Consider the following 11,207-nt stretch of genomic DNA (forward strand, 5'->3'; position numbering starts at 1 on the left):
CACCACATCTTCCTATATCTATGAACAATTTGACAGTAGTAGACTCTAAAGTTCTCAGTAGCATTCCGTTGTTCTCAAATACATCAGTATCTGTTCTCAATATATATTTTAACTGAACTCTTATAGATAGCATCATACTGCCAATACTTGACTCTTTCTTTTGTTAACCTTTATATTCATGTAAGGTTTACTCAACTGTTTGCACGGCATTTTTATTAAAACCATTAACCCTTTATAAACCTTTATAATGGTTGTGTTTAATCTTGATACCAATGTATCCAGCTGTTTTTGGCAGCACTGGGTTCAGTTTTTCCTGACTAAATCAATGATAAACAAATCTGTTCTTCTTTCTCTCCTCTTGTAAATAAAATCAAAGTACTGAAGTACTGAACATCAGAGGACCTTAAGTTATGTTGAATTATTGATAAATGACAGGTGTTTATATTATACCTGCTTGACAGATATGTTCACCTTACAATATAGTACAAATAATATAATTTATATATATATATATATATATATATATATATATATATATATATATATATATATATATATATATATATATATATATATATCATATCTGAGATACTGACTTGAACTAGGAAACTTAACTTTGTGAATTATCAATGATTATGTGGCCAAATTAGAACTGTTAGATTGGCATAATGACCATATAGTTGCACACAAACAAAAATAGTTAGCATATAACTTATAATAGAGAATCAACATAGAAAACAATTCTTCGAGTAGCTATATAGTCACTCACTGAACTATGATAAAGAGGTTCAAGACAATCATATCAAAACAAATAAATTGTAATATTGGAGCTAAAGATACCAGATGAACAGCAAACTCATAAATCGAAAATAAACTTACAATTCCATGACTAAAACTAAAAAAGACATACAGACAAATAAACGTACACTAGAAACAACATAGAAAACGTAAGACTGAGCAACACGAACCCCACCAAAACATGGGGGTGATCTCAGGTGCTCTGGATGGGTAAGCAGATCCTGCTCTACAAATGACATTTATTAACAATGTTTGTTCATGTAGTATCCAGGTCTTCTACTTTCTGAAACATTTAGCTTTTGGGTCAATCGCTAATCAAGCGAATGTTAACACAGCAATATTACTATCCCTTATTCTAGACTTTTGTTGCAGTCAACAAAAACTTTTTAAATGTTCATAAATAGCTTCACTGAGTTATCTTGGTTTTATTGCAACACAGTCAATCATTTATCCATTATATCTAAAAAAAAAATTAAAAAAAAATCAGCAGCTATACATGTACATTGTAGGTTCTGTTTTCTAATTATTAAATGGTTCATTGTAAATATCACAATGTATTATATGTAGATAGCCTTTCGCTAATGATGGTATTTTTGTTAATTGAATTTCACAACATCTGGATAGTTTTTCAACTGTTAGTCTTTTTTTACTTTGTTCTGAATTTAATACTTTGGATACCACTGGTAAAAGCAATGAGAAAATTTTGCACCATACATATAGAACACAACTACCATATGAATGTGTCGGTCCTTAGTAAGAAGCATGTACAACAGGGCTTTTAATTTTTTGGTTTATATCTTGATTTTCCGTTTGTACATTGATGTGGCCATTAGTTTTCTTGTATATATTGTTTAACATTTGTCATTTCATGGCTATTTCTTACTGATGTATCTTTATTTTTTTCTGATTGTAAAAGTGTTGTATGGTAAGCTTTATTTCTTTTTCATCATTTTGTATAGAGCTGGTGTCTGATTACCAATCATACCTGCCTTTTCGTTTCTTTTTTTTTTAATGAATAATGACAACAGTTTGGTGTTAATTTTTCATTTATGTATGTACTGTACATGTAACAATATAAAACAGTATATATACATGTATAATCTCATTTCATCATTAATATTGGTCATTGTTGGTATATATTTATCTTTAAGTTTAACAATGTACTGAAAAAGAGCTATCTTCTAACAGATAATTAGTATTTAGTATGGTTATTGTGAAACCACTGATTCAAAGGACAAGTTTCACTTATTGCCCATAATGACCTAAAATATAAACTTTAACATAAAGCTCCAAAAAGTTCACAATTTGGTTTTGTAAATGGGTCTTTTTCAAAAGTCTTAACGCTCAATAAATCAGTTCTTTTCATAAAAGTACATGTTATGTTCCAAATTTTGCCAAAATATGATAATTTTGGTCAATTTTCAGACCCGAAATTAAGCCTTTAGGAATAAAGATTTGGCCGCTACCTACCATCCAAAATGTTTTGTGACCAAAAGAATCCAAATCTGATATATATATAATTCATCAAAATAAAAACTTTTTGGATCTTGGATGGCAGCCAAGGTTAATTATACCAAAAAACAATTAAAGTTTTACCATAGTTATCTGTGGTATAATTTTCACAATTATTCAATTGTTTTGTTGTGTATGATTTACAAAAAGAAAAATAAAGATGGCAAGACATGAAGGAGGCCGTCTGATTTTTTAAGTGACATATGAATAACAGAGTCAGTGTGGGACCACTAAGCTAAACTGCCCGCTTTGCACCAGCCAATATAAATGAATGCCTAGGGTGGGAATTGAACCCACATACACCAACTCTGTTGTCCCTATTTTTTTAAATGAACAAAAAATTGTCAAGAACAAATTTAAAAAAATGTATAAATGTGTTAAAATTTAATTATCAAATTATACATGAAAATGTAGGTTGATTTTCGGTGATTCAGATGTCTCCTTAGATTGTAGTCTCATAGGCTCCACTGTACAGCTACATGAATATACAGCGTAAGAGGGTTTGAAATTGCTGAGGCAGATTTTTTTGGGGAGGAGGGAGCTGAAGGCACGCCTTTTTCAAGGGGCTTCATGTATGGTAAATGTGTAGTCCTTTTTTTATATAGTTTTACCCAAAATGTTGACTTGCCAGACCCCTCCCCCTTTAAAACTCCTGGATTCTCATCCGATTTGATAGAAATCTAAACTGTTAACAAGGTTTCATAAGTAATAACAATTATGTTTGGGAATTAAACATAGATAGGTTCCTTTAAATGTTGCTGAACATTTTGTTTGAATTATCTAGAATATACATGTACATGCACATGTGGTTTTAATCGTGTACATTTTAAATCCCTGTTAACTTATGCGTGACTTGGGCTTCTGGTACAAATTAAAACATGGAATTATTCATGCAAACTCCCAGAAAGATTCTTTAGATTTAAATTTCCACAGAATAATAAATAAACAAAAAACATTAAACATTTTAAACATTTAACATTTTGATAAAATAAAATAATACACTAACCCTTTGCAATGTTGCAGTTCAACTTTTAATCTGGGGTTCCGGAAAACTTTTAAAATATCTCTTGCAGTCATATGCACGGCATAGCACTCATAGGTTTGTCTCAATAAAGATTTGCTAAGTTTGCTTATGCAGAATCCCAATATCGCTCTCATTAGTATAAATAGCCTCATGTGTGCTCAAATAACCATTTAGATTAGTCTCAATATTGATATATCTAACTCAATTGAGTAGATCTAGCTCAAATTTTACTCATACATGTAAGTGATCATATTTGCTCAATTTAAGATCTCATGGGTGCTCGTAGTGAAAGTTAACTGATTGTATTTGCTCAATTCAAGTACTCATGTATGCGTGAACAAATGTCTAATTCAAATGACTAAAATTTTACATGGATATGGTTACACAATTTAAATAATGCTGAAGTATGAATAGCACATGTCATCAAATTATCATATAATTTTGGCAATACATGTCATGTACAGTATGGTCAAAATTATACAATACTACAAGGAAGACTTAAAAAACAGGACAGTTACTCTATATTTATATCTCCAAAACTGTAAGGATTCTCCTAATATATCTATAGGCTAGTAAATACGGGGCGCCGAATGGGACTCTTGTGGTTTTGTACTCAAAATTCAATTTTGTACGGACAAAAGTGACTTTTGTTCAACAAAAATAAGTTCAGTTTAACAAAATTTGTATCATACTACAAATTTAAAATTTTGTCATACAAAATTATGTATCAGCGGACAAAAGTCACTTTTGTCATGACAAAATTCATTTTTGTTACACAGACTTGAATTTTGTTACCTAATTTGAAAATTGGGCGACAAAAGTCAATTTTGTATTCAAATTAGTTTAGTTTGGTTTCTGTGAACTAATTTGCATACAAAATCGACTTTTGTTACACAAAATTGACAAAAATGAATTTTGTCTCAACAAAATTGACAAAATTGACTTTTGTCTCAACAAAATTGACAAAATTGAATTTTGTCTCAACAAAATTGACAAAATTGACAAATAAAGGCAACAGTAGTATACCGCTGTTCAAAACTCATAAATCCATGGACAAAAAACAAAATCGGGATAACAAACTAAAACCGAGGGAAACGCATTAAATATAAGAGGAGACTTTTGTTTAGTTTGGTTTCTGTGAACTAATTTGCATACAAAATCGACTTTTGTCTCAACAAAATTGACAAAATTGACTTTTGTGAGACAAAATTGACTTTTGTCTCAACAAAATTGACAAAATTGAATTTTGTCTCAACAAAATTGATTTTTGTCTCACGAAAGTCAATTTTGTCTAACGAAAGTCAATTTTGTCTCATAAAAGTCAATTTTGTTGTTACAAAATTGAATTTTGTCGTTACAAAATTGAATTTTGTCGTCACAAAAATGAATTTTGTCGTCACAAAATTGACTTTTGTCTCAACAAAATTGACAAAATTGACTTTTGTCTCAACAAAATTAACAAAATTGACTTTTGTCTCAACAAAATTAACAAAATTGACTTTTGTCTCAACAAAATTAACAAAATTGACTTTTGTCTCAACAAAATTAACAAAATTGACTTTTGTCTCAACAAAATTGATTTTTGTCTCAACAAAATTGACAGAATTGACTTTTGTCTCAACAAAATTAACAAAATTGACTTTTGTCTCAACAAAATTGACAAAATTGAATTTTGTCTCTCTCACAAAATTGAATTTTGTCTCACAAAAAACAATTTTGTCTCACAAAAGTCAATTTTGACTCACAAAAGTTAATTTTGTCTCACAAAAGTCAATTTTGTCTCACAAAATTGAATCTTACCTCACACAATTGACTTTTGTGATTTAATTTCCATATCAGGTAACAAAAGTCAATTGTGTATGCAAATATGTTTATATTTGCATACCTTTTAGACAAAATTGACTTTTGTCATGACAAATATGAATTTTGTCTACAAAAATGAATTTTGTCATGATAAAAATTAATTTTGTCTACACAAATGAATTTTGTCATCACAAAATTGAAGTTCTCACAAAACAAGTCTGTAGCACATAGTTTTGTAAGACAAAAATGATTTTGTTATGACAGAATTGAATTTTGTACAAAACCACAAGAGTCCCATTCGGCGCCCCGTAAGTAAATGGTACGGACAACGCCACTAATTGTGATTTACCCAAATTCGGACATTTCAGTGTAAAATAAGACTCTTGATTTTAAGAGCAAGAGTCATTATACACACGTATTTTATGTAGGAATATTCAGGGAAAATATTCCTACATAAAATACAATAATTTCAACCAATAATTATATATTAGAATTACTTACAATTCATTAACAAAATCCGCGTTTTTTCCAGTCAAGGGACATAATTAATCAAATATACTAACATGACTAATGCAACAAACAGTCGGAGAAGGAGCGAAAATCCGAAACAGTACCTTAAAAAAACAGAAAATAGTTCCACGTGTGTGTGTCCAAGTGATCAATCTACTGGTTATTTACGAAGAAAAGAAATTTAACTCCAAAAATTGTTGAGATCTTTAAAAAAAACAAATTGTTGCAATAAAGAATGCACAAAAAGTAACCTTGTCTTTAAGGGCCTTGCAGGTTCTTGTTACTCCTACCCAATCTGCTGGTATTTTCAAAATGGCTGCGGGGGACGCGGCCTGATAAATTATTTTAATATTGACAATGTGTCAGATTAAATATTCCTGATTTTGCTACGTTAATATTATAGACATATATGCTACAAACGGTTTAAAGAGGTTACTCAAAATCAAATAATTGAAATATAATTACCTTTCTGTATATAATTGCGTGAATTGATTTTCTCTCGTTTTTCTTCAAGCTCGCTCTTGCCCACTTGATGAATATGCATTCGTGGTATTCATCCGCAACAACAATTTTTCGGTATGTCATTGATATTGAAGATCGTTTGATTAATATACGAATATTTCTAACGACAAAACATTTTCATATTATTAATTTGCATTTAAAAAAATCAAAAAAATCTGAGTATCCATTGAAAACATGAATTTAAAAGAAGCGATAAGGAATTTTATTCTGCACTATAATGTCCGCGAGTCTATAATTTTTAAATGTCGGTTATCAAACCAAAACTAATTATATATGCATATCTATAAATAGAAAATTAGACAATGGCAATACACCCGAGGCCCTCAAGGGCCTCTGATGCAAAAACCCAAACACATCACTGATTTATTTATAGGTGATGAAATAATCCGACCATTGTTGGACATGTGTTCAGAAATAAAACAAATACATAATTTTTACATCAAAGCTTAGAAATATGTAACAGTTTGTCATTTTTGAAAATAAAAAGTGAAACTATTAATTGCATTCTGAACATCATGTTTTCTACTTACCAGACCTGTTAAAAGGTCTGCTCCTGACCAGACCTGTGGACAGGTCTTCTACTGACCAGACCTGCAGCCAAGTCTGCGATTGACAGATTACCGTGTTTTAGACTTTTCATATCAGACTTGAGCTTTAAATATGTAACAATATTCGCATTGTTCTTTTTTCTCAGAAGGCCTATATAGCAAATTACTTTACTCGTTAAACTATTATACATATTAGCAAAATACAAAATATTTTTTTTCCATTTCATATTTTCTTATATACCTTATTCAATGGCTATACAATCACATAGAGCTATCATACTAGAATTGAAAGTTTTTTTTTTTTAACTAGAAGGTGGATAGGAATGTTATCCAACGTATCGGAACAAAATTCTTATACCATGGGATATCAACATAAAACTTCTTTTATGGGAAAGGGTATAATTATCTGAAATTACAGCTGCATCATGTATTGTCCCAACAGTTTTGTCGTCTAAATGTGTTTTTAAGTCTAAATGAACACATTGTTTGAACTCTTCTAATAACATCAATTGTCTTAGGTTATCAAAATTGTTATCTGTTTTCTTTGAAGTAAGCCATTTATCAAATAGATCTTCTTTTTCCCGAGCAAATTCCACATAAGTTTGCGAATCAAACTTTTTATAAGATCTAAATTTCTGTCTATATGCTTCTGGTACTAGCTCATAAGCTTTCAAAACTTCCTGTTTCACCGTGTCATAATCAGAACTTTTTTCTGATGGAAGTGCGGAGTATATTTCAGCGGCCTTGCCCTCCAAAAACACTTTGTAGCATTGTAGTCCAATATGGGTTTGGCCAATTCAAATTATGAGCAATTTTCTCAAACTGTGGAAAATAGTTATCGACTATTTTTTCACAAAATCTGGGAACCAAACGTATATTTTTTGCTGCATCAAAATATTCTGATTTTGACTGGACTTTAGTGTTGCTTTCTTCTTTGACCATTTCAAGTTTTAGTTTCTCCATCTCTAGTCTTTCCCTCATTTCAAGTTCTGCCTGTTTTAACTTTAATTCATCTTGTTTTAATTTAAGTTCATCTTCTTTTAATTTAAGTTCATCTTCTTTTCTTATCTCCAGTTCTTTTAATTTGAGTTCATGTTTTAATTCAAGCTGTTTAAATTTAAAGGCGTCAATATTTTCGACCTTAAGTTCAAGAGCCTCTTCACCTAAAATTTCTGCGTCAACTAATTTGTCTATAACCAAATTTTTTATAATTTGTTTTCTCATAGATACTTTAAAATCTAATTTTAGTTGTTTAGCCAGCAACACTAATTCCTCTTTCTTTAAATTATCAAACCCCTCCAGGTCAGGCGTTTTTAAAAATTTACCGGCATCAAATGCCATTTTGTAGAATTTTGTTGGCTAGTTATAATAAAAATTACTCAACAAATTTTGAATAATATAATTCAGTCTCCCGGACGAGCCCCCAATTTCTGTTACGGCCAGAAATCGCCTTTAAATTGTAGCCAACAAAAGACACAAATCAATAATAAAATTTAACAATATTTATTATACAAAAGTTTACAAGAAGTATTACACAAATATTACTGTCAACTTAACTGTCATAATATGAGTCCAATCTTTTATCTTTGTCTGTATCCGGATATCTTTCGGAATCCAATCTGAATATTACGTTCACTACTACGGTCACAATCCAGTATGATGTTGTTTGTAGAATTAAAGTGACAATCCAAATGCGGTGAATACAAATGTCTATCGATGTCTAAGTCCAAGTGCAAGAGTGAGCGTTTAACTTTAGTGTCTGTATATGTATAATTGTCAAGGAAAATTCTAGAACAATCTATACCGGAACATCCTAGAAATTTACAATGGAAGTTTCTAGTAAAATGTAGAAGTTTATATAACGCATCTTTTATTAGGATCATTCTGGAAAATTCCAAACATTCTGTAATTGTTCCAGTAATTTCTAAACTACACAGTTCTAAGATTATTCTGTAAACAACTATCAGGCCATACAACACAAATTAGGCCAACATAAATAAATACAATAATTACAATATCATAACAATGGATATTTATATCTATGGATATTTCACCGCAATTCACCTTGTTTGTATGGGATTTACGATTCTGTTTTCCAAAAATATTCTAACGAAAGTTGTACAGTGTCCGGATATATAAGATGTTGTATAACTATCAACAATCTCGTTAATTTCGTCAGATTTGTAGAGAGATTTGTCTTTACCGATTATAATTGATAAATGGGACGTCGTAAAATATAATCGTTGTGTTCATGAATGAATAGTTCCACTTGCGTTAAGTTACAAAAAAAATCAATCAACCGACATATATACTGTTCCAAGAAGACAACCTCATATATTTTTTATTATAAAGTAGAAATGAATTGAGACATTTCAGTGTTAATCTCGTCATGCCTTATTAAATTTAAAATTATTTTTTTTTTATAAAGTGTTTACAATATCCATAGTCCTTTGTTTGTTTTAGTATCTTTAAACTGATTAAATGGAAGTGTTAAATCAAATGCAATTCGATTGGAACGATTATTTTCATTGGATGTTGACAAGTTTTTTGAAAGGTCAGATTCCATGTTCTACTTGTCCGTAACCCAAATTGCAAATTAATGGAAGGTGATTTTTTTTTATTATTCTATGGTTCACATGTTGTAATGTACTTTTATATTACATATACATGTAGTTCTGTGTTGTGCGTGTTATTGCGTGTATTTGTGCTGTATTCCTATCACATATTGTTGTCGTTTTAACGGTATAGGCGGGATTTTGGATAGCCATAAAACCAAGTTCGACCCACCAATATGAGAAGAATCTTAAAGTTTATTCTTGTAGCTAGCTTGTACGGTTGAGCAATAAAATCAGTACAATTAAGAGACAATGCTAAGAATGTTTTCAAATCGTCACTTGAAAACAATTTTGTCTGATCATACATGGTAGCATAATCATACATTAGTTTAGTTTGCTGGTTTAATCTTTAATGTTTTGGTTGGACTTGAGTACAATCTGACCTTCCCTTTCCTCCTACATTTGCTTAAAGTTATAGCTCTCTATTAATATATTAATCTGATGATTTATTAATATTCGTTCGATACCAATGTTTTGTGGATTTAGTGGGTACAGGGGGACGTTACGACCTACATTCTGCTTGAATCATCTTCATATGAGTTGTGTATACATTTTCACGATAAGTTGAAAACATTATTTGTTTGATGAAGTTAAAAAAATTAAAATTCACATATTTAAATACAAACACTGCATGTCTAAAACATTATATCCGTATCTATTATATATTGTTCACCATACCAGACGGGAAATTATGATTTCAAACAATCTATTTATAACACATTACATTTTGAAATGCGTGATTACGCATATGCCAATGTATTTTGTAATCATCTATGTTCATTCGTCAACAAATGTGTTTTACTTATCAACTGCATAAAAGGAATTTCCATTGACGATTGATCTATTAAAGTACATTCAAAATCTAAAAATAGAACAATCTTTAAGATTGCAAAATAAGTATATTCCAGGTGATATTATCTTTTACTATGCAAATAAAACATCCGGTTTCAATCAAATTAAATTCACTTTTGTAATGGTTTATAGACTTTGTTACAAAATTTTGGTTCTACGGAATTCTTTTTTTTTAATTCAGGCTACGGCTGAATCAGTGTCAAGGTAGTTGGTCAGTTAAAAATAGGAAAACAACACATTTTTTTTTAAATTGATTATTAAAGCATATTTAGTCCTGGTATCTATGATGAGTTTATTTACAACCACTGGGTCGATGCCACTGTTGGTGGAGATTTATTTCCCCGAGGGTATCACAAGCCCAGTAGTCAGCACTTTTTGTGCTGACATGAATTGTCATTGATATGGTTATATTTATAAATTTACTGTTTACAAATTTTTGATTTTTTTTGAAAAACTAAGGCTTTTCTACCTCAGGCATGAATTACGTTAGCTGTATTTGGCAAAACTTTTAGGCATTTTGGTCCTCAATGCTCTTCAACTTCGTACTTTATTTGGCCTTTTTTACTTTTTTGGATTCGAGCGTCACTGATGAGTCTTTTGTAGACGAAACGCGCGTCTGGCGTAAATACTAAATTAAGTCCTGGTATCTATGATGAGTTTATTTACAACCACTGGGTCGATGCAACTGCTGGTGGAGATTTATTTCCCCCAGGGTATCACAAGCCCAGTAGTCAGCACTTTTTGTGCTGACATGAATTGTCATTGATATGGTTATATTTATAAATTTACTGTTTACAAATTTTTGAATTTTTTGAAAAACTAAGGCTTTTCTACCTCAGGCATAGATTATCTTTGCTGTATTTGGCAAAACTTTTAGGAATTTTGGTCCTCAATGCTCTTCAACTTCGTACTTTATTTGGCCTTTTTAACTTTTATGGATTCGAGCGTCACTGATGAGTCTTTTGTAGACGAAACGCGCGTCTTGCGTGTATACTAAATTTAGTCCTGGTATATATGATGAGT

The sequence above is a fragment of the Mytilus galloprovincialis genome, chromosome 12 (assembly GCF_965363235.1).
Source record: "Mytilus galloprovincialis chromosome 12, xbMytGall1.hap1.1, whole genome shotgun sequence".
NCBI classification, from domain to species: Eukaryota; Metazoa; Mollusca; class Bivalvia; order Mytilida; family Mytilidae; genus Mytilus; species Mytilus galloprovincialis.